The 23,127-nt window shown below is 54.4% G+C and overlaps 1 protein-coding gene across 1 annotated transcript in view; it reads left to right on the top strand.

Annotated features, from left to right (window-relative positions):
- The first annotated feature begins 1,119 nt into the window (after window positions 1–1,119).
- The window catches only part of TNR (tenascin R), a 74,692-nt gene continuing 52,684 nt past the window's right edge, over window positions 1,120–23,127 (top strand). The window contains exon 1 of the mRNA XM_027740631.2: window positions 1,120–1,290. The gene's annotated coding sequence lies outside the window, so the exon portion shown is untranslated. The remainder of the gene's footprint in view (window positions 1,291–23,127) is intronic.

Genomic DNA, 23,127 nt, shown 5'->3' with positions numbered 1-23,127 from the left:
CAACATATAACACCAACATGGATCTTTCTCCATCCTGCCTGAAGGGATGCTGCATGTGATCCTCAGCAGGAGAATCCTCAGCCTTCCCACTGAGGCTGTGGCTGCTGCCCTCTCCTCCCCAAGCAGCTCCATTCCCCTGTCCAGAAATTATGTAGGATTGATACCCCAACCTCCTAGCTGAGTAAAAAATGTCCTTCAGACCAGTGACTGTTAATTAACTTCGGGGGGGGGGGGGGGGGAAGCCAAACTTGTTCGTTCTGCCCACACTTCTTGTGTGGGGTTACAGAATCCCAGAATGGTTTGGGTTGGAAGGGACCTTCAAAGATCACCCAGTTCAACCCCCTGCCATGGGCAGGGACAACTTCCATTATCCCAGGTTGCTCCAAGCGCCATCCAACCTGGCCTTGGACACTTCCAGGGATGGGGCATCCACAGCTTCTCTGGGCAACCTGTGCCAGGGCCTCACCACCCTCACAGGGAACAATTTCTTCCCAATATCCCATCTAACCCTGTCCTCTGTCGGTGGGAAGCCATTCCCCTTGTTCTATCACTCCATGCCCTTGTCCAAAGTCCCTCTCCAGCTCTCACAACCCCTTTAGGCACTGGAAGGGGCTCTAAGGTCTCCCTGGAGCCTTCTCTTCTGCAGGCTGAACACCCCCAGCTCTCCCACCTTTCCCTCCTGGCAGGGGGCTTCCAGCGCTCTGACCATTTCTGTGCCCACACTGTTTTGCATCCAGAGCCCAGGAAAGCTGAGACCAAACTCAGTTGGCTCTCGCTTTTCTCTTGCATCTCATTTTCCCCTCTTTCCCCCCTCTCCTTTTTCCCGTGGCCTGGCTCCCCCGGGAGCCGTGTCCCGGCGGCGGGGGCGCGGGGGGGGGGCCCGCGGGGCAGCCGGGGGGCGGTGGGAGGCGATGCGGCGGTGCCGCCCGGGTTTGCGGGTGGGATTTTCCTCCCGCCTCTGCCCACTAGGCGGCTGCGTGCGGGAGCGCCCGGAGCGAGGAGCGGAGAACGGGGGAGAGCGAGGGAAAGAAAAAAAAAAAAAAAAAAAAAAAGGGAGCAGGGGAAAAAAAAAAAAAAAAAAAAAAAAAAAAAAAGGAAGCTACTGAAATTTAAGCAGAGGAGGGAGCGGCAGCGAGGCAGTCCCGGGGTCGCTCCTCGCGGCCGCAGCAGCCAGCGGGGCTGCCGGCGCCAGGCAGGGCGCCAGGCCGAGCCCGGGCACCCCCGGAGCGGGGCCGCCCCACGCGCTTCCCGACGGCGCCAGGAGGAGCCGGCCCGGCCCGGCCCGGCCCGGTGAGTGTCCCCAGCACCGCGGACAGCTCCGCGCTCCGGCTCCGGGATGCGCGTTCTGAGCTCTGCGCTCCGCGTTCCGGCTCCGCGCTTTGAGCTCCGCGCCCCGCGCTCCGCGATGCTGAGCTCCGCGTTCCGTCTCTGGGCTCCGCGTTCCGTCTCTGAGCTACTCGTGCCGTCTCCGAGCTCCGCGTTGTCTCTGAGCTCCGCGGTTCCGCGCCCCGCATCCCGGCTCCGCGCCCCGCGCCGCTCTGCCCCGCGCCCCGCTCCCACGCTCATCCCATCCCCGCGGCACCGCGCCCCGTGCTCTTCGCTCTGTGTGTGTGCCCCCTGTCCACCCTCGCTGCCGGGCAGGAGTTGGGCGCGGAGGGAAGAGGCGCTGGGAAGGGACCCGCGGATCCCCCGCCGCGGTGCGGCGTCTGCCCGGCCCGGCCGCGGGCGGCTGTGCGAGGGAGGGGGGGGTGGGTTGGTTATTTTTTGAGGGGGGTGGTGGAGGCTACCCGCACTTTCTGCAAGTTCCTTTTGTGGCTGTAATGAGGTTGAAGAAATTTGGCTCTTGGCACCTGCGTCATACGGAGACAGTTCGTGGAGGGAGGAGGCTCCTTGCTGCATCCTCGCAGGCAGCGCTGGGGGGGCTCATTCGCACCCTCTCCCCGTCAAGCCCAGGCTCCCTCGCTCCTTTGCACCCCGCTCCCTCCTTTCTCCTGCCCACGACTCCCACTCCCCGCAGGGAATACCAGCATCCCCAACTCCGGGCGCCGGGAACAAGCCTGAGCATCCTTTCCCTCCCTCCCGCACCGGCTGCCGCCTGCCCGTGGATGCTGCTGGCGGACGCGAAGCCCACCCAGGCTCTGCTGAGCCTTATCTCCGGCTTTCTGCTTCAATTCACCAAAGTTTGAACGCGGTTTTTGCCTCCTCTCCTGCCTGCTCAAGCAGCGACGGTGCCCTTCTGCGGGAAAGCTGACCCCTGGAAGGGGCCATCGGAGAGCTTTGGGCTGAAAGATGCTCCCCGAGCCTGCGCTGAGCTGCGACTTTTAAAGCCGGGGAGCGGAGCGCTCGCTTGGCGAGGTCACCGCTGACGGAGAGAGGTGGCCGAGCATCTGGAGGAAGGGACGGCGAGGGTGTGTCCGAGGAACACATTAATTAGGCGTGCTTCATTAGCGGTTACCTGTTATGGCTTCTGGCAGAATCCAGCTATCCGGAGAGGAGGAGAAGGCTGAGCCCAGCGGGGGGGAGAGGCGAGGGGTTCGCGAGGGGCTGCGGAGCCCGGGGGGAAGAAGCATCCCTGTATCCTGCACTCCTGGCTGGAAATGGGGAGCGCCTCGCCGCTGTAAGCTCCTGCCTGTGTATCGGCCGGGCAGCTGAGACCAGACATCCCCTCCTGCGATGGCACTAGGGTCTCAAGGAAGGGTCAGATTTGGGGATTGCCTTCTGCTGGCTGCATCCCAGCTTCTCGCACCCCCGTGGGACACGTCTGCCGGCAGCGAAACTGCGGCGTGGGGAACGGGCAGGAGGAGGAGGAGGAGGCTGGACGGGCAGGCAGAGGGGTCAGAGATTTTCCTGCATCTTTTGTGGAGCGTGAGCCTGGCTCTTTATTTGACTCTCGGGTCTGTGCTCACAGTGATGGGGTACCGACCCCCGGGATGAGAGGCTCGGTGGGAGAGAGAGGCCACGGAGCACGGCCAGCCCCTCCAGCCTGCCAGGAGGGGCAGGTCCTCCCCTCGGGTGCCTGAGCAGCAAGAAGTGGTGACTCCTCAGGAGCTGGGGCTTTTAGTGGGGCCACAGGGTAGAGCTGAGCCCCGGGGTGGTATGGGTCCATATGGAGATCCATACTGCCTGGACTGGAATAAACAGTGCTGGTTACTGGGGCTCATTGTGCTGGTGCTGGGAAGGGATTTGACTGTAAATTCTGGCAAATCAAGATGAAGAGAAGGTCTGGTTTTGGGCTGAGGTTGGGGTTTTCTCTGGGCTCAGCTCCCGGTGAGTGAGGTGGCTTTTCAGGCAGGGAAAGACTGGGCTCCCCATGTCCGTGAGGCTGTTTGTGGGGTACAAGGGTCTCAAGCCAGACCCCTGGAGAACTCTCTGCTCTGCCTTGCACCCCAAACCTGCTCAGAGGGACTCATCACGTGGCTTTGAGCATCAGAAAGGTGAGGCTGCAGGGATGGTTCATCACCGTGGGGCAGCAGCACCCATGGGGGGACACGTGGATCTCTTACTATTTCCCAGATTGTGATGCTCCAGGCTCCCCAGGCTCCCTAAACCAGCTCAAGAACTGTGTTCAGAAGCAGAAACAAATCCTGGAGGACCCCTTCTCTGACACAGCTTCAGCTCTGACTGCCAACAGCTTCATCCACAGCTCTTGGAGAGTATCAGGCACCCAAACCTGCTGGGCTGGGGTGGTGCAGGGTGTCTGTGGGGCTCCCAGCCCCTCTCCCTGCTCCTGTTCATCTTGTCAGAGCCCGTAGCGAATGCAATAAATGCTGAGAAAAATGCTAATTAGCACGTACAAGCATGCAGGGTGTAAAGTAGATGTTTAACCATATTATATAAACAAACATAAAGGAGCCATAAATTAGGCGGGGGAAGAAGTCGATTCATCGATGGAACTGCCCGGGCAGAAGAGATAAAGGCAGTGTGAGGCAGCTGAGGGACGGGGACACGACGTGGCTGGCGCCTGTAATCCTCGCTCCTTTTAATTGTGCCTGTAATGAGAAACAAAACGTCAGTGTCGTCAGATGCTGCTTCCATCCCTAAGGTGGTCCCAGCCAGGGGAGCAGCATCCTACAGCCAGGGTCAAAATCCCAGCAAGGGTAAAGCCTGGGACTGCTTGGATCCTCCCAGCTCTTGAGTACTGCTTTATAAGCCCAGTTTGCTGGCTGGAGTTACTGGGAGGTGGCTGCTAAATTTGATGGCATTAAGTGCTTAAAGCTCAGGACCTGTTCAACAGCACGGTTAGTTCCTGGTCTTCCATAACCCACCCTCACTGTGAGAGAAATACGGAAATCAGAGAGGTTAGGGGTAGGAAATTAAAAAATAAAACAGAAAACATGGGTCAGGTTTGGCAGGTGCCTATCTCTTGGTCTGGAAGGGATTTTACCCTCAGCACTGTCTCACATCTCACAATGCAGGTCCAGCCTCCTTTACTGAAGTGCCTGAAATGAATCCTGGGATGTCCAGCACCATTTCAGCTGACCTTTAGCTAAAGATTTTTCCCATGGGCTGCCTCTGCTCCCACAGCCCCAAGGGGAGCTGCCTCAGCTGGGTTCCATGGGGGTTGAAAGGGCCTCCCCCCTCCATCTCTCCACTACCTCCTGGGCAAAGGAGGGAGTCAGAGTGTGGGTGAGTGAGCCCCTTCCCACTAGAGCAGCAGCATCCCTGTGCTGATTAACTGATGATAGTATTCCCTGAAATAGCCCCAAAGTTTGCAGTAGTTGGACTGATCCAGCCCAGGGATGGGCAGCTGGAGCTGGCAGCTGGCCTGTTGAGACATCCCATTCCCAGTCACCACTTGGCCTCCGTATCTGCTTAGGGAGTTTTCCAAGTGAATCAATATTCAAAGGAACATCCTTCCTTGCCAAAATCCCAGCACCAAACCTCCCATCCACAGGCTGCCATGGGGAGCTAGGAGCCTCTCTCCTCCTGCACCTTCCTATTTCCCCCAGCTTGTCGTCTTCATCTCAGAGCTTGATTTTATTTTCCCTTTATAATTACCCATCACAATTTCTCCCTGCAGCTCCTTGATGAGTCCCAGGTAATCGTTTGGTTCTTTTTTTTTTTTTTTTTTTTTTTTTCCCACCCCCTCTGTTTTCCTTGATGCTTTGCAATGTCAAAGCCTGGTATTTCCATAATTTCCTCCTAGTAAAACATCTGCAGGGCAGGAGCCCTGGCAAGGAGCAGGCAGTGAAGCCGGCAGCTGCCTTGCCTGTCTCCCAGCTTCCACCAACTGCCTTCAGCTTTTAACAAGCCACCACAGCTTATTACATCCTGCTGGCATGTAAGCATCCGAGATGGCAGAGTTTTGGAAAAGATGGGGCAGGTGGAGGTGTCACGGCTGTGGGATGTCACACGTCCCCTCTCCTCCTCCCCAGGGGTCTGGGGTTTGGTACCCCGTGGCTGGTTGCTGCCAGATTTGCTGGTGGGGTATAAATCCCAGGGACACTGAAGTCTCTCCCCCCACTCCCTGGGGTGTCTGGGGGCTAGGAAGAGGCCTGGGTCCCCCCAGAACCCCCAGCAAAAGGACAGCAGAGGTGGTATGGGCTTGCTGAAATCTCTGTCTCCAAGAGGTCTGGTGAACAGAGACCTTCACCTGAACATTTTTCTTTTGAGTTGTTTTTGGGGGCAGCTTGACCCGGGACATTCTAGAACCCGCCCCAGCTACCATCTCTCACCCCTCTCTCCTCCCCTCTAGGATCTTTTTCCTAAATAAAGGGGGTTTTGGAAGGCATTTCTGCTCACCACCTCTTTCCCCAGGGTGGGCAGAGCCCCAGCGCTTGTCCTCCCAGCAAGTCACCACACAATGCTAGTAGCCTCCTACTAGCATGTGGTGAAAATGAAGTGCTTGCAGCTTCTATAAGTGTAGGAATGTCCTTTGGTAATGGCTGTTCTCCAGGAGGGAGGTCTGGTGGAGGTGAGGGGTTGTGTCTCTCCTTCTCCTCCACTCCTGAGAAGCATCACAGGAGGGAGAAATTATTTCAGCTCTCTGTCCTTCATCCCCAGGGCAGTTCCCTCCTCTTCATCTCACTCATTGGGGAAGAAGATCCCACCTAAGATCATGCAAGGCTGCAGGCTGGGGAGAGGGCTGGAGAGGTGCCTGGGGACCAGAGATGCTCCAGTGGGTGCTGGCTCTGCCTCAGAAGTGCAAATATCCTCCCCAGAGGAAGGAAAACAGCCTTGCCCTGCCTGCCTGGCACCATGGGAAATGTGGCAATGTCCCAGGGGAAAGCTGCTCCGTTTGCATTAGCTGGAGCACATGGCTGGCTGGTGTAATTACTCTTCCTTGGCCTGGCTGCCTGGGATTTGAAAATTGATTGCTGAGTCGATACCGATGCGTTTGGGCCACGCTGGGCTGCCAGAGGCGGGAGGCAGGCGCTGGGGGACGGCTGCCCCCACCAACAGCCAGCATGGGAAAGGCTGGGCTTTGGCTTTCCGGCTCATGGCAAGCAGGGAAAGTGACCCCTGAGCTCTGCCTGCGCCAAGCCCTGCCAGCATCGCGCTGGAGCCGCGTGGTGGGTGCAGGATGGATGAGCTGCAGGAGGAGCAAAGCCTGAGTCACACAGCCCCTCGTGGTGTCCACCCTTGGAGCTCAAAGCCCTCCACTGTGTTCCTAGATCATCATCTCCAAAAGGGAAATGTTTCCTGGGTAAGCTCTTGAGCAGTTTCTCTGATGGCTTCCTTCCTTTTGGCTGAAATCATGTTAGTCAGCAGAAATCGCTGAAAATGAGGATTCCTAAAGTGCATTGTTTGGTTTCCATATTTTTTGGGGTGGATGAGTCCTCTAATCCCCACGAGGCTTTGCAGCCTTGCCTGGCTGAGCACCAGAGAAGGGAATAACTCCTGTTGATGGAGCACATCCATGTCCCTGCTAAATAACATGGGGACAAGCAGGGAGCTCCACCGGAGGCGATTTCGGCCGCTCCCACTGCAGACGGCTCAGCTTCCCCATGGAGAGAGTGCAGCTGGTAATTAAAACACAGATTGATTTGCTTCGATCTGGGCCTTATCCCTTGGGGAAACGAGGGGCTCCCCAAGGGGACATGCTGGCACTAACGGGACATGATGTTTGTTGTGGGGGATCAGTGCCCTGCCTGGTCCTGCCTGGCTCTGCCTGTCCCTGCCCGTGGCCAGGGCCCCTCATGTCATGCCTATGTTGCTTCTTCTTGCACAGAGACTTAAAAGAAAATCCCTCTGCAAAGCATCAGCATTAAAGTTGTCTTTAATTACACAGTTAATTTATTATGTAGCAGTGGTAACAATGTAAACCAGGCAAACGGCTGGGAGATAGCACGCCGAGAATTGCCTCATTTGGTAAATAATTTCAACTTAAGTAATTATTTCCTGCAAGGGGGACGATGCGGGAGCACCCTGGGGACTCTTCTGGCCGCGGGAGGGATGAACCGATCGTGTAATTCCTCATTAATTACTCCACGCTGTCACTTCCTCTTCCCCACACCTGCCTGACGTGCACCCTGGGATGAGCGATGGGGTTCCGGGGGGTGCCCATGGATGCTGCTGGATCCAGCCTGGCGGCATTCCTGGGCAGCGGGCTGGTTGGTTTTCCTTCGGGTCGTTTCGGGGTTTTTAATCTCCCCGATTTTAACCCACCCGCTTGTCATGTTATTAAGGCAGCATCCCCTTTCGCTGGCCTTGCTCCATGAGCCCTAATTGCAGCGGGACACCGATTAACGTGCAGGACTCTCCCCTGCCGGGTGAGTGGCGCTGGGCAATGGCCGAGCTGGAAGCGGGCGGTGCTCCAGCATCCCTGGAACCCGGCGCTCACGGCACTGCCGCCTGCATCCCAAGGTCCTCCAGCTGCCCAGTTTTCAGTAGAAAACATGGTTTAGACAGAGCTGCTTCATTTCTGCTTTCCCCCCTTGCCCTCCTCTCCAGCTCATCCTGCCTCCCCTCCTCCCCCGGCTCCGTCCCTGTCTCCCCCATCCCTCTTCGGCTTCGCCCACACGCTCTTCCCCACTCCGACCTTTTGTTTCCCCCTGGGGCTTCATTTAAAGGCGCTATTGATGCCCTCAGGCGCTAATATGAAGAGAGTCTCTCTCCGGCTGCCCGCCGCAGATGGGGACCTCGGCTCAATCCACGTCCTGTTCTCCACCGGGGAATAACAATGAACTCGGGCGCCACGGAGAGACGGAGAAAGAGCCGCTCTGTGCTCTGGGAGACAGCCCTGTCCCCAGGGCCAAAATAACTCCACTTGTTTTATTTATCAACTCCGGGGGGACGGGGAGTGAGTGGCATACAGATGTTGGCACAGCTGGCTCTGCCAGCCTGACGTGCCTGGGACCAGTCCCACAGCGGGGTCCTGTGTGGAGTGGGGGGATGCTCTGCAGTGTTGGGGTCACAGCATCTCATTCAGAGCTGGAAAAACCCCTGGAGGGTGTTTTAAAACAAAACCAAGATTTGGACTGTGGGCATCCCTACAGCTGAGCCTCAAGGAACCTCCAGCTGCCAGTATCCAACATGCCATGAATTTCTACCCTCCCCTGGGCTGGTACCCCTGTGAAGCTCACATGGATCCTGGGACAACTTAGCATTTACTCAGCAGCTCCAGAGCTTGCAACAGGGAAGGAAAGTCCTCCCTCATCGTTTGTGCACACACACAAAATGAAATGGTGATATCAGCTGAGCTCATTTTTCCCCATCCCCTGCTCCCTCCCCTGCTCCCTTCCAGCGTGCACTCAGGCTCCCTCCCTCCCGCTCCTCACTCCCTGCGCTCCCACGAGTGAATTGGATTAGTCACCTTCTTAATTAACTGTGCCGGTGTGAGCTCTATTAGGTATTAAATGTTTGTCACAATCCAATTTAAAAAATCCATCCCAGCAGGGCAGGGTTTGGGAGGCACTGGAGGGGTTGCAGCTCTCACACTGGCAGCTGGGAGGCATGAAGCCAAGCGGGACTGGGAGGGCTGGTGGGGTGTAACCTCCCCACCTCCCCTCCATGCAATTCCTGCAACTCCTGGATACCCCAGAGGCTTGTTTTGCCTTTGGGAAAGGTCATCCTCGCTCTCTCAGCAAGGGAGGGGTAAACACAAAGCTGACACCCCAAGGAGAGGCAGGGGTGTCCCCATGTCAGCCCCAAGCACCCCCTGAGCCAATGTGGATTGAAAATCAGGATGGAGCTGGGTGAAAATCCATGATGGAGCTGTGGTATTCAGGCTCTGGCCAGCAACAGGATGCTTGTAAGCACCAGTAAGGCTGAGTTGGGTGAAGCCAGCCTTTTTGGGGGGGTTAAGGGCTGCGTTGTTGATGTGCAGGCTGGATGCTGTCGGGAGGGAGATGCCATCAGCATCCTCAGCAGCGAAGGCAGTGCTGGTTTTGAATGAATGCCCACAGCACTGAGGATGAATGAGGTTTAGCTTCTGCTTTAAAACCAACCCAGCCCCTGAGGATGGACCTGCAGCATCTTCCTGCAGACCTCCCATGGCCCCACTCTGGGCCAGTGCCCCACCAGAGATGCCCCGGGCTCCCCACCCCATTGGATGCCTTCATCACCCCTCAGCTCTTTTATCTCTTCCTCTGTCTTCTAGACTGTTTCTGATCCGTAACAAACTTTCACCTCTCGTCTTAGTTCCCTTAACAGCCTCTGCAGAATGAGTTTATTAAAGCCTGGCGGAAACTCTGAATTCATTACGGCTCCTTATGCTCGGTCACACAGCGCTCTGCTGGCTCCCTTGGGTCAGGGCTCTGGTAGTTTATAAGGGCCCTATGGAGCACTTGGGCTTGTTTCTTCCTAGCCCAGATTATTATTTATCATTTTTATGTCTTTGTTAATTATGTATCATTAATTATTTATTATTGTAATTGAATTTGTTTTCTCCCCACACCAAATGGCAAGGCTCACCGGGCAGGGATGCTTCCCAGCATCACTCTGTCTGTGTTTCGCCATAGAGGAGGTGAACCACTGACTGGATGGGTGGGCAAAGCGTCGTTTTGCACAGTAAATTACATATATTTCAGCATTTTTAGTCCAAAAAAAGCTTATTGAGTGAACCCTGCAGGTGCCTGGGAGGTCTCGGTGTGTATCCACCTACCCTGATGCATTCCAGGAGGGGATACCACGGTGGGGGAGCATCGTATTTGTGGCAGTGGCAAAAAAGCTTAATCCCTTCAAATTTCTCTTTATATCGACTGTGGCTTTGCAGTGAAATCACTCACTGCAGCGACACAGGAGCTTCCCCATGGCAGGTGCTTTAGTGGCCTGTGGGACTCCAGCCATCACCCAGCACCACCTCACCTGCTGGCCCCATCCACGGGGCTCTGGCACCCTCCAAGCACCCTGGACTTCCAGCCTGAAATGGGAATTCTTGGACAGGCCCAGGGAGCAGAAGCAGGATGCAATGGATCCCAATTGCAAGTGCACTGGGGCACTTGCCTGGGGAAGCAGCTGGAGGGGGATTGTCACCCATGGATGCAGCATGGAAAAGGACAGGTGGATTTATAGGTGCCTTATGTCACGTGTCTGCTTCAGGTGTCACATCTTACATCCAGGAGGGGTTGCATGCTGTCTCCACCCTGAGAGAGTCCCCAGAAAATATTCTCCTCACCAGGATGGAGGGCTGTGGTAGGGAATAAGAGGGATTTTGGAGGTGCTATTGATTTTTAGAGCAAAGAATCCACTGCTCTGTAGGATTTTTTCTTTCCAGCAATCAATGGAAATGTGTTTATCAGGAAACTGTGTTTGACCCGGACAAGCGTTTTACTGATGTAAACAAAGCTGGGGAGAGGGACAGGGGAGGGGGGCCAGGGGGAGAACAGATAAGGAGGGTTGGGAGAGGAGAGACAGACATGGAAAGAACCAGGAGCAGATGAAAGGGGGTGAGATAAGGAGGGGTCCTGCCCTCCCTGTTGAAGAAAGCAGGAATAGGGGCACGCACCCACCCTGAGCTTTGCAGAGCCCCCCGTTAGTGGTGCACAGGGGCTGCCAGGCACTGGTGGGCAGGGGGACATCACTGCCTGTCCTGCTGGGATGCCTCCAGGTGGGCAGGGGGACATCACTGCCTGCCCCAGTGTCACGTCTCCAGCCCATCCAGGCAACTCCTCAGGGAGCAGAAAGTTGGTTTCCTTAAATCAGCAGGAGTGCAGGCAGGGGAAGGAGCGAGGAGGGCAGGTTTCCATGGAAATGGGAGCTGGCAGGAGAGGTGGCAAAGGCAGAACAGGCAGCGTGAGCCCTGGCAGGGGTGATGCTCTGCCCTGCCCCTCATTCCCGAGGGAGGGCTTCTCCCTGCAGTTTTAGGGTATTAATTGGAGCAGAAATTACTCTCTCCATGATGGAGACGTGCTTATCCCTGATGCTTTGATAACAGATCTTTTCTTCTTCCTCAGTAGCATCATTTATGCTATAAGATCCTCAGGAATGACAAGAAGCAAATGCCCAGCCTCAGAATGTTGGGTTGGGAATGAGAGTAGGCAGCAGGTTTGGAAAAAAAGAGCAGTTTCAAATGTCAGGGGAATTGGTGTGATGAGGATGTGGTTAGCAGAGGGCAGCCAGGCCAGCAGGTTAATGTGCCTACCCTTTGCAGAATGAACCGGGGGACATTTAATGACTCTAAATAGCGAGGGCTTGGGTTTTACATCTGGTCTTAAAACTGCCTGTTAAATCCCAGGTGATCTCTCACTTATCTGTATCTCAGCTTCAGTCCATGTTTCAGCTCCCAGGTAGGAGCAGTGCTGTCTTTCAGTCCTGCCCTTGCACATCTCCTTTGTATCACAGCTTATCTAGAGGAGAAATCCTCATACGGGACCCCACAAGGGCAGAGCAAGATCCAGCTGGGAAAAACTGATTTCTAACATCGCCCAGGCCTTGTGCACGTGGGTCCTGTGCAAGCAGCAGGATGAGGATTGTGATGAGCATCACTCGGGAGCTGGGAGAGGACCTCTTCTCTTCTGCCCCAGGCTGGGTAAAGCAGAGCAGAGATGGAGCTGGTTGTGCCACAGAGAAGAATAAGGCATTATCCCGGGTTTCCATGGGAGGGTGGAGGGGGGGACGTGTGCGCCGTCGCTGCATCCCGCACGTCTGTGTGGTGCTGCTGGCAGGATCACTCATACCCAGGGCCTGTGCACCCTGGGTTCGGGGGGAATTGAGGAGACAGTTCAGCAGCCCATGGATGAGGATCCTTGCATTTGCAAACCCTGGCCCAGCACCAGGGACATGCTCTTCTCCCTCATTCACTGGGATGTGAGGCAGGGTGGTGATGCCACCACCATGTGCAGTCAGGGACCATGTTGCAGAGCAGAGGAGAACCTGCCCTCCTTCCCCAGAGCTGGTCCTCACCCCACAGCGCTGATTTGAAGCCACCCAGTCTTGTGTGAACCTCCAAGAGTCACCATCCCAGGGAAGGATCCCACCCACACCACCAGTGGGGTAGAAGGGAACCCCTGAACCATGCACAGATGGTGCTGGCACACACCCCTCTCCTGTGCTGTGGCAAACAGCCCATGGCAGCCTGGCCCTGATGGCCTTTGAACAAGCCACTGCTTGACATGAGGCCGCTGAGCACAGTGGGTTGGCACCAGAGGGGTTTATTTCCAAGCCTCCAGGAGTCTGGGTTCCACTGTGCCCAGTGCAGAGAGACCTCTCCTTGAATTCAGGCACGTAGTCCACTCTATCCAGCCAGTGGGGCAGTCCTCTCTCGGCTGGGACAAGGAGGGGGGGACCCTAAATTGGCTCCTGGAGGCAGAGAGAGCTTGGGCAGGCAGCACATCCCTCTACTTGTGTCTGGGCTGCTCCTGCTGCTGCCAGGGAAGATGTGTGCGTGGGACCTGCGGAGATGGCACGGAGGAGCAGATGAGATTCGCTCCAGCATGGGCTCCCTTCCTCCTAAAATAAGTGTATTTGGGGAATACCTTGCTGCAGAAACCAGTGGGATTCATCATTACCTGCTCAGTACCAATGCTGGGGTCATATTAAACAGCACACCAAGGGAATTAGAACAGATCTAAATCTCCAGGGTACCAATTGGTCCACTAGCCAATGCCAAGCTGGAGATGCTTTCTTCAGACTTCTTTTCCATTTTGAGTACTTTTTGCACATGAACCTCCACACCTGTCTGCCCAAAATGGGGAAAAATCTCAGATTTCTTTCCAGGGAAAGGCTGTGACCACCCCAGCTTGTCTGTGTGCCCGGCCCCAGCAGCATCCCGCCCACAGCCATAAACCACCCTCCCGGAGGGAATCTGCCTTCCTGACCCCAGGCAATTAGTATTTGCCTCTCACCCCGATGCGCTGGGGTCTTTTATCCCCTCTAAGCTTTTATCCTCTCTTGTTATCCCCTTTGGTGTCTAATCCTCCCTCAAATCCCACTAAGCCGCTGACGTGGCTGTGCCCAGACTCTGTCAGCCATCCAGGGATAAGTCCTGCATCCGAGGGTGGGATGTCTGGGATGCTATGGACTCTAACAGAGCAGGCTCAGGAGGGAACACCAGCCATCGTTATTAAGCTAAAAATCAAATTGGGGTGAAAAAAACCAGCTTTTTGGGGGTATTTCCTCCCAAATCCTGAAGACAGCTACAGCAACTCATTCCTCATCACTTGACCTTGATTAAAGCCCTCACTCCAGATGAGATCAGAGGCATCAGTGCAGTTCAGTGCTGGCTTGGGCTCCATTCTGAGCTGGGGGGCTCCATAAGGCTCGGTGGGTGATGGGACAAGAGACACCCCAAGGGGTCTTCTGGCCTTGCTGCACCTCTTTGCAGAGGGCAAAGCTCTCAGCCCTTTGCTCTCCCCGGGAGCTGTGGCTGCCCCAGCCCTGGGCTCAGCCTGGCAGAGGCACTGCAAACTGCTTGTGGGTACCACCCTTCTCCTCCTTTCCTTTTTTCCTCCTGGTCACTCGGAAATAAATGTTTTAATGCAAAGAAGGGGGGAAACAACCCAAAATCTTCCATTTATGATGTATTTATGGTGTATTTGATATCAAAAATGCCCCATGGTGTCCCACGCCCACGACTGCAAGTGCCACCCTGCTGCATCACCGGCCAGCAGCGTTCACCCCTCCTTACTTGGCAATTACCCACTAATTACTGTATTCGCATTCCCCAGCCTTCCTCCCTGCAGCCCGAAGCCTCAGCCCTGTTAGGGGCAACTCGCGATTATGCCTAATGATGGTGATGCAGCTGAATGCCAAAATCCCCATTTCCCTGTAATTTGCACCGCGGCAGAGCTAAAGCCACCCTGACTTTGTGACTTTAGGGCTTGTTACTCGCTAATTATCCTCTGGACTCACCGGGATGACAGGAGAGAGGGGAGACGTCCTCCGGGATGGCCACGGGGGACACAGAGCTGTGCTGGCCCCAAGGCAGCTCAGTGGGATTTTCCCATCCCGGGTGGAGTGTGCAGGCAGGGGACAGGCAGCATTTGCCACCAGGAGCACCCCAGTGTGGCTGAGACCTTCCAGACTCATTTCACCCCACGAGGGCACCCTGACTGTGTGGGTGCATCTCGGAGCCCCCCCTCCCCCCAGCCAGGAAGGAGAAATTCCAAAATGAAGAATTTAATTTAAGGTCTATTTAAGGAATTCCTTATTCAGTTTATTCCTCATCCTGCTTAGGGAAGCTGAAGCACAGGCACTGAGCCAGGGGCTTTGGCTGCAGGGATGTGCCACTGTCACCATTCCAGGGCAAGGCAGGAATGGGATGCATCCCACCTTCCCTGTCCAGGAGTGGGAACCTGCCCTCAGGCTGCTCCCTCGTCCCCATCCCGCGAGGAACCAGGTGCCCAGCAGTCATTCCTCCATGATGCAGGATTTGGAAAAACATCCCTCAGAGACCTTGCCGGAGCTGGGCAGGCAGTGACACTCCTGAGCTGTTCACAAGGGCCCATTGCATCCCTTTGCCGAGTGGGAATTTCTTGGATTGCTTGGAATTCCCAGGCATTGCGTGGTCCTGCTATACCCCACTGGTGAGAAGCAGGATTACTGCCAGGCAAGGGGTTGGCAGGGATGCTGAAATTCGTGGGGTTTTGGGAAGGAGGGGGCTTGTGTGGGAGGATGCTTCCTGAGCCTCTTCAGGAGCAAAAAATAAAAGACAGCTCCCAGGATAGAAAATAAATGGAAAAGCTCATTGAAAGTGCCTGCTGTGGTATGGGATGCTGGTCCTGCTGGGCAAGAGACCCCTCCATAGGAGATGGATCTATCTGGAGCATGGATGGATGGAGGGAGGTGGGAACAAACAGAGGGGAGGGGGAAATCCCCAGCAATTACTGTCTCAAGGAGAAATCAGCAGAGGTGTACACCCAATCCAGCTGTTGGACCCCCCAAAAAGGTGCCTGCGGGGGGATCTGGATGCTTGTCTTTCCCAAAACTCTTCCAGGGCTGCAAATGCTCCAGCCCACCAGGGATGCACCACGGGCCCTCCACCGTTTCATGCCACTTTAATGGCTCAGATAGAAGAGCCAGAGGATTTTTATACTAAAAAAAGCTTTTGTTTTGGAGCTGGAGGTGTGCCATTCCCAGCACGGGGACTCAGCTGGGAGCACAGGGGAGAAAATGAACCCCTGAAATTTCCCTTGCTTGACCCCGGCAGTGGGAGAGGTTTGGGTTTGCTCAGCACAGGTGCAGGTTTTTGGCTGAGTTGGCAGCACGTGGCTGGCAGAGGGCCAGTCCCCGAGGCAGCAGCTTGGGGTTTCAGCCTCTCCCTGGGGTGAGCGCAGCAGCGTCAGCGCTAAAAAAAAGTGTGACGCGACGGAGGCGTGAATCAGCAAGAGGAAAATTCCCACCACCTGGGGAGGGATTGGAGGCGGAAAAATTACAGGCTGGACTCCATGAGGCAATTTTATGGGATGCAGTGATAGGGTGGGAGGGCAAGGAAAGCCGTGGAGCTGGGGTGCCAGAGCAGCCAGCGGGGTGCAGCAACGGGGCAATGCATTGAGCTGATGATCATTAGCTGATGATCCTCCAGGCTTGAATTTGAGCTGCCAGGAAGCTTGGGAAAGCTGCCCTGGGTACCAACCTCAGAGCATCACCGAAATGAGCTTTGTCCCCAGAGCCACTGTCCTCTGCAGGGTGCTCAGATCTCCAGCATCCACAGGTGAAGGGATGCAGGAGGTTGGGTACCCCACACACGTTTGTCCACTGCAGGTTTCTTCATGCCCATGCACAGGGCAAAGCCTAGCCCTCAAAATGGGGCAAAAAATGTGTCAGGGAAGGGACAGCATCCTCGGTGGGGGGATGCTGAGTTCCTGCACCTCATGCTGATGTGCCAAAATGTCTTCTGCCACCACGACCTGGGGTGTGGAGGAGCCAGAGCTGAGGATGGCTTAGGAGAGAGGGCACAGAGATGGGGCAGCATTAGCTCACAGGTAATGAGTGATGGAGGCCATAAACGAGATCGATGTGTGGATTAAAGAGACAGAGGAAAGAGAGGCAAAGGTTAAGCATATAAATAGGTAAGGCTCTAACCAGGAGCAAAAGGTAGAGGCTGGGCACGAGAGACAGAGAATAAAGCAAGGACTGAGTGGCTGGAGGGCTGGACAAATGTGCAAGGGATGGGGGAACCGAGACAAAAGCCAGGTGGATTAATAAGAAGCAGAATGAGAGCAGTAGTGGGGAGCTGAGGGTCAGGGAGAGCTGGGGGTGGCAGGTGGAGGGATGACAATGTGGGACCTGCTGTGCCAGGGCACTCAGCATCTCCGGAGGGGAGAGAAATACAATCAGACCCCAGCGTCTCCCAAATGCAACTCATCTCAATTCCCCTGCCAAGCACCAAGTTGCTTTATACAGCCTCTTATTTTCCCAGCTATATGCTCAGACATTAATTTTATGGCCCGAGTCGAAAGAGCTCTTTGAAACAAAGCGAGTGGCACCTCGGTGCTAATTCCTGGCTGCAGCCCCACGCTGCCTTCCCTGGCCCTTAATGAGCCCCTGGCAGGGCTGTGCTACTAATTGCATGGCCTTGCACCCCAAAAGGGTGCTCCAGAATATATATGCATGCATGCACAGCATGCACACTGCTCCTGTTAACACTGAGAGTGGGGGATTTCTGCAGGTTTGAAGGTGCCAGCACTGTGGGGAAGATGCTGGGATGTCCTGGTGTTGGAAAGCTGTGGATAAGGGAGATTTTGTGCTTTTTGCTCTGCCCCTCTCCAGAGGCATTTTTGACATCTCACGGAGGAGCAAGCCCTCGCCATGCCCAGCTTTGCTCTTGGCTAACTCCCCTCTCTGTCACTAGCAAGGGGATTAAATGCTCTTTTTACAGCATGGCTGGGGTGGACAAAAAGCCCACCCTGGTGCTGCTTTGTCCTCCCCAACAGCCACTGGGTTCCCGTGCATCCCATGGGGTTAGATGCTGTGGAGATGGGGCACAATCACCTCATCCCAGGGACACCCACATGCCAAGGAACCCAGCAGCAGTCGTGCCCCCTCATTACTGGAGCCAAGTTTTTACAACTGCTTGGACAGAGACTGGTTTTTACAGCAGTTTTTACAACTTCTAGAACCACTGAGTTGCAGTTCTGGTGTCTCAAAATAGGCTGTCGTTAAAGTGTCAGGATGGCAGGTCTCTTTGGTTGTCAATTATTCTTCTTTATTATGTCACAGACACTCAGCGAAGGCCAAAAAGTAAAATAATCTGGATGATATACTCCTCTTAGGAATTAGAGTTAGTCATTAGACTGTCCTTCATAACATGTGGGTTTGTGTCCAAGAAGTGTTGGGGATGTGGATCTTGCCAGGAGGCCTGTCCTGAGATCCGAAACTCTCTGGCTCTTGTAGGGGACCATGGGGACACTGCAGCAGTGCCTCCAGCACAACTTCAGGGTGCAGGGGATGCACCCCCTCACATCCAAAGTTTTGGGATCTTTCTCCTTATTTGTTCCAGCTTAGGATGACTCTTGTTCAATGCCAAGTTGGAGAGGACCTCGGAGCACCTGCTGGATGCTGATGGGACCCAACAATTGCTATGCAGGTTTTGAGAAGGTTATTGAGAAAATGGGAATGACTAAAAAATAAGTCAAAGAAGGAATACCTGAGGCCTTTCCATTACTGGGGGGCTTTCCCTGGGAGATTGCTCCATTTGGAAAGGAGGGTGCTGGTGCAGAGTACCAAACACAGGATTTGCCCACTATCTCCCTTTCCTCAGTGCTCACCAGTGATGCTGCTGGGAATATTTTCTCTGGAAACACACTGGGATGGGAATTTGCTCCGTGAAAGAGCATCTCCTGTTGGCTTTCAGTGCTGCAACATGTTCCTGCTGGAATGGATTTATCCAGCCAACACATGAGATTCGTGACTTCGCACATTCCTTTGGATATATGGACCCCAAGGGTCTGCTGGGATTTCTAAAAATAAAACAAAAATAAGTGAGAGATGTTAAAAAGTCACTTTAGCTGAGTCCAAAAAAAAGGGGTCTGTTCAAGCGGCAAGGGACTGGATGGCTTGGATTGTTTTAATCAATCCTTATCAGCATCCCCTTTATGCCTTATGACCCTTGCACCTGGTCCTGGTGCCTCTTCATGGGGTGACCACAGCCAAGCAGTCCATTCCTCCCCACTCTCCCCCACCCCATCCAATTCCATCCCACCCTATCCCAGGTCCCCATCACCTGCTTCATCCTCAGGCTGGGGTGACTTCAGTGCTGCGTTTGCTCTGGAGCATTTAGGGTTTAATGCCATTTTTATTTTGCCCCCGAATTGGAAAGGAGAAGGGACGTTTGGGGAGCTGTTTTCCGTTCAGTTTAATTCATTTTTAATCGGCTGATGGTAATGATTTGATGCAGACAATCTTCCCCAACTGAGGTTAATCAGGACGGAGTGAGCCTCTCACTTGGCGTTATTTAGAGAGGCATTTTATAGAAATACTGTTAGAGAGGTTATTTAACCATATATTTGTTTTCATTGTGTACACAGCTTTTTCATGGGCTTCCCAGCATTTAACGCTGAGAGATTTTATTTATTTTTGTCATTTGGAGGAAATTCAGGCCTGCCAAAGTGCCCGGGATGGATAGCCCAGGAGGCTGCAGTAATCTGTTCAGACCATCTGGGCTCCAGCTCCCAGAGCAGCCCTGGGGGGGATGGAAAGCTTTAACAAGCCCCAGCCACATGAGCCTGGGAAAGCTGGGATTTTTTTGGAGGTGGAGACATACCTCGATGGGGATGTGCTGGCTCCTGTTTGCCCTTGCAATGCAACACTGCTCCCAGTTCAGCAGCTCCCAGAGGTGAGCAAGGTTAAGTCCCTGGGGCGGTTGCTGAGGTTTGCTGTGGTGGTTTAGGGGCAAAAATAGACCAGGAGATGGTGCCAGCCCCACAAAACTTGAAATTTAAACCATGAAACAACTCAATGATCCAGCAGCCAAGCTCCGGAGCAAAGCTTTCCAGCTGGTGGAGACCGGCGAGCATCCATCCCACCTCAAAAAAACATCCTCCCCGGGGCAGCAGGGAGCAAACCCAACCCCTCCAGAGCAGCTGAGCAAATATTAATTTACTCCTACAGGTAGGGCTTTACACGGGTAATCCTGGGCCAGGCACACATGGAAAAACACTTGTCAGCAAAGCCCCTGGGGCTGATGCTTTGCAAGGAAAGATCAGCAGCTCTTGACCCGTTGGAGATGCTCGGGGACCGGCGAGTCCCCAGTGCGGGCGGCGCCTGCATGGGGCCGTGCTGGCTTTTGGGTTTGTCTCGTTGCAAGGAGTAAAAGCATCTGTCTGGAGACAGTAAATTATCCCCTCGGCTGGTGTATCACTAATGTAATTGAGCTGCAGCTAAAGACTCCCCAAGGCACTCCCTTCTCAGCCCGGCAGTTTGCAGCGTGCTCGCTCCTAAGCACGGCCCAGCACCTCCCTCCTGGAGAACTGTCCCCCCCCCCAGCTCCCCTTTGCAACTGGTTTGCAACGAGGGGGTGATAAAAGCCATTCTGCCCGGTCCGGGTCCCAGCCAGGAGGTGATGGATTATTCGCAGTCCAAGGTTGTCCGTGCAGGGTGGAAATCACCCACTGTTAGGGAGCGTGGGCTGCCAAGCAGCGGGATCAGCCCCTTATAAGGGGCTCTGTGGAAAACGGTGCTACCCCGCTTCAACCCTGGGATTATTTACTGACCTGGCCAAAAATTTCCATCTCCTTGAAGCTCATAAGAACCTCTGTGCTCCGCTGCCCCTCGTAACTCTGTGTTTTACAACGAGGAAACCTTGTTTTCTTTTAATTTACTAAACCTCCCGGCTGTGCAGTGAGCAGCCTGGGCAGCACAAACCCACTGAGGGGGCTGTTTTAATCCCAAAGGTGTTTCCCACCACGCTGCCTGTTTCCTGCCAGCTCCTTGCTTTTATTTACTTTAAACCCCAGAGTACAGGTGGCAGGTCGTGGCAGGCAAGCAGCTCTCCCTCTGCTCTCAGGCAACCCCAGGCTATTCTTTTTAAGATGAATTAAACTTGTGGCTACAGATTAAACCCAAAAGCACCGGTTTCCATCCTGGTGCTGCTTCTCAATTCTTCAGTCAAATCCTTCTCCTTGACCCCAAAAGGGCTTAAGTTTCCTGCCACCCTGTCTTCCATTCAGCCTTCCCCAGGCCCTCTCCGAGGTGTGGAGAGGGCATCAGTGAGTGTTTAAACGCTCTCCCCAAATCCCTGTGGGAGTGGCAGAGCAAGAGTGCCAGCTATCCCTCCCTCAGGGAGGGCACTGCCCCGTGGTTTGCACCAATCTCAGCTCTGTCAAGTGCCCTTGCAAGCAGCAAAGCAAACAAATAATAGGAGAGAGATGCTAACTGCTTCATCTCCCTTTCTTCGGTAGCGTTTAACCAAGCCAGAATTAGGAAAAACTCCCCCAAGTTTTGCAGGGGGGTCATAGTGTGGTGCTGGGAGCTGTTTTCTGCCCCTGCATGGCAGCTCACCCCCCTTCATTAGCTTTTAATTAGCTTTCCCCTCCCGGGGCTCCCCAGTGGCATCTCGGCGGGGGCTGCACAGCTCCCTGGCTGTGCCGGGGCCACCCCACACATCCCCATACTCATTTATAGCCTCTGTTTTTCCCTCTGAGCCCTATTCCCTCTTGGCGTTGCTAAGCCAAACGAGTACAAAATCTGATAAGCGCAAGGCAGCAGCGGGTTTTCCCCCTGGGGGATGCATTATTTACGAAGGTTATCGATTGTGGGAAATAACCCGGGGGCGTTCCGACACGAGCTACATCCCCTCTTACACCAGAGCTGCTAATTACCTGCAAGCTGCCACCAGCCCGGCCCCCCTGCTAGGTTTAGGGATGTAAGGAATATCACATCCCCCTCGCAGCCTCCTGGACATGGGCATCGCTCTCACTTAAACCCCGCACTTTGGTGCATCGCTCATCCAAATTTGCCTGCCTCAGCTCCCGGCCATCGCTCCCGCGCTGCCTTTCCCCGCCGTAAAGGGCTCTTTAGTACCTTCTTTAGTATTTCCCTGCCTTGACAGTTCTTATAGGAAGCCATGAAGTCACCTCTCAATCTTTGTGATAAACTAAGCAGCCCGAGCTCTCTAGAGCCGGCAGTTTCCCCATCCTTGGGGAGTTTTGTGACACCTTCTGTAACCACTCCAATCTCTCACTGTCCTCTGGAGGAGTGTGGGCACCAGACCCGCTGGCAGGGCGCTTGTCCTCGGCTGCACCAGGGCTATATAGGGGATAGCCGAGTATATATAGGGGATAGCAGGGTACCCTACTCCTCCACGGCACCTTAAAGGGTGCAACCCACCCTGTGCCAGCCAAGAAGCCTTTTTTTCTCCTCTTACTGCTGATGAAAAAGCTTCCAAGGGCTGCCCCCGAGTTCCCAGGGTGGCTTATGAAAGATGACAGTGGTGTGGGGGCAGCGCAGGCAGGTCTGGCAGAGCCTGGGGTGGGCACACAGCTGGAACTACAGCGAGAGCAACACCAAGGGCATCACAGGGTGGTTCAGGTCAGGAGGGAGCACTGGGGGTCAGCTAGTCCAACCTCCCAGCTCGAGCAGGAGCACATTACTCACAACGTGTCCAGATGACTTTTGAGTATCCCCAGGGAAGGAAACTCCACAGCTCCTCTGGGATGCAGTGCTCTGGGCTGCACCTTAAGAATTTATAAGTCTTTGAAAGAAAAGCGCTTCTACTAATATCACACAGATACTCTTTTCATTTAAAAGAAAAAAAAATGTCCCTAGAGCCGTTGTTCAGCTCTAGGTATGGAAAACTCAAAGGGTCGGGGATGCTCCTCCACCGAGGGAGGAGGAGGAGGGGCACCACCGGTTGGAGGAGGTGATCATGCCAGCCAGGGAAGCTGCAACGGAGATGAGCTGAAGGATAACGGAAAGATAACGTCAGTAATTAGGGCTGCAATGAAGATGAAGTGCTGGAATTGCAAAGGAGGACAGGGATGGGGTGTAAGTACCTGCTCAGGGCTGGTGAAAATCAGTATAATATCACTGACCTGAGTCTCAGCTCCCACCCCTGTACCCATTCCAACTATGATACTTCAGGGAGAGGAGAACGGCTGATAAAGGAAGCAATAACAGCAGAAGACTATAAAACCATAATGAAAAATAATTAGAATAGAACCACTGGTATGGGGGTAGTTACGAGTGCAGGGAAGGTGGATGAAGGCAATGAGGAACACTGAGCAAGAGAGGCTGGTGATGGGGCTGATGGAGACACCGACTTGTCTGGATGGAGATGCAGATCTCAAAATTGTAATGGGAATAATTATGACTGTAATGGGGTGGTAATAAAGATAATGGAATCGTAATTGAGGAGGGGATGGCTGTAAAGGAGGAGGTGCAAATAACAGCCTTGTAAAGGAGATAAGAAAGATAATGGATGGTAATGGGGTTGTTGCTAAAGGTAATGGAGTTATAATGAGGCGAAGACTGCAGCAGGTAGAAGGGGATGGTCGGTTTAACGAGGACTGTGATGCAGAGAGGATTCTATTTCTGATTCATCATGACAGGCGGTGCTGGAGGTGACCATGAGGCTAATAATAACTGAAGGGTCAATCCTTAAGACAAATGCAGCCGTGCCATGAGCACGGCAGGACAGCAGTCCCTGGAGATGCAAGGTGGAAGAGGATCCTGTGCTGCAGCACGAGCTACAGGGCAGAGGAGACAAAAAAAAAGCACCGTGACAAATGACCTGGTCAAGTTGTGCAAAGGTTTGCTTTTTAGGGCAGGGCTGCCCTTCAGTCTTGAAGCTAGGAGACTGGGATGGGG

Source organism: Pipra filicauda, unplaced genomic scaffold (genome assembly GCF_003945595.2).
Source record: "Pipra filicauda isolate LSUMZ 115617 unplaced genomic scaffold, ASM394559v2 scaffold114_size2234877_pilon, whole genome shotgun sequence".
Lineage (NCBI taxonomy): Eukaryota > Metazoa > Chordata > Aves > Passeriformes > Pipridae > Pipra > Pipra filicauda.
The sequence above is the reverse complement of the archived record's forward strand: the minus strand, read 5'-3'. Positions and strand labels throughout refer to the sequence as shown.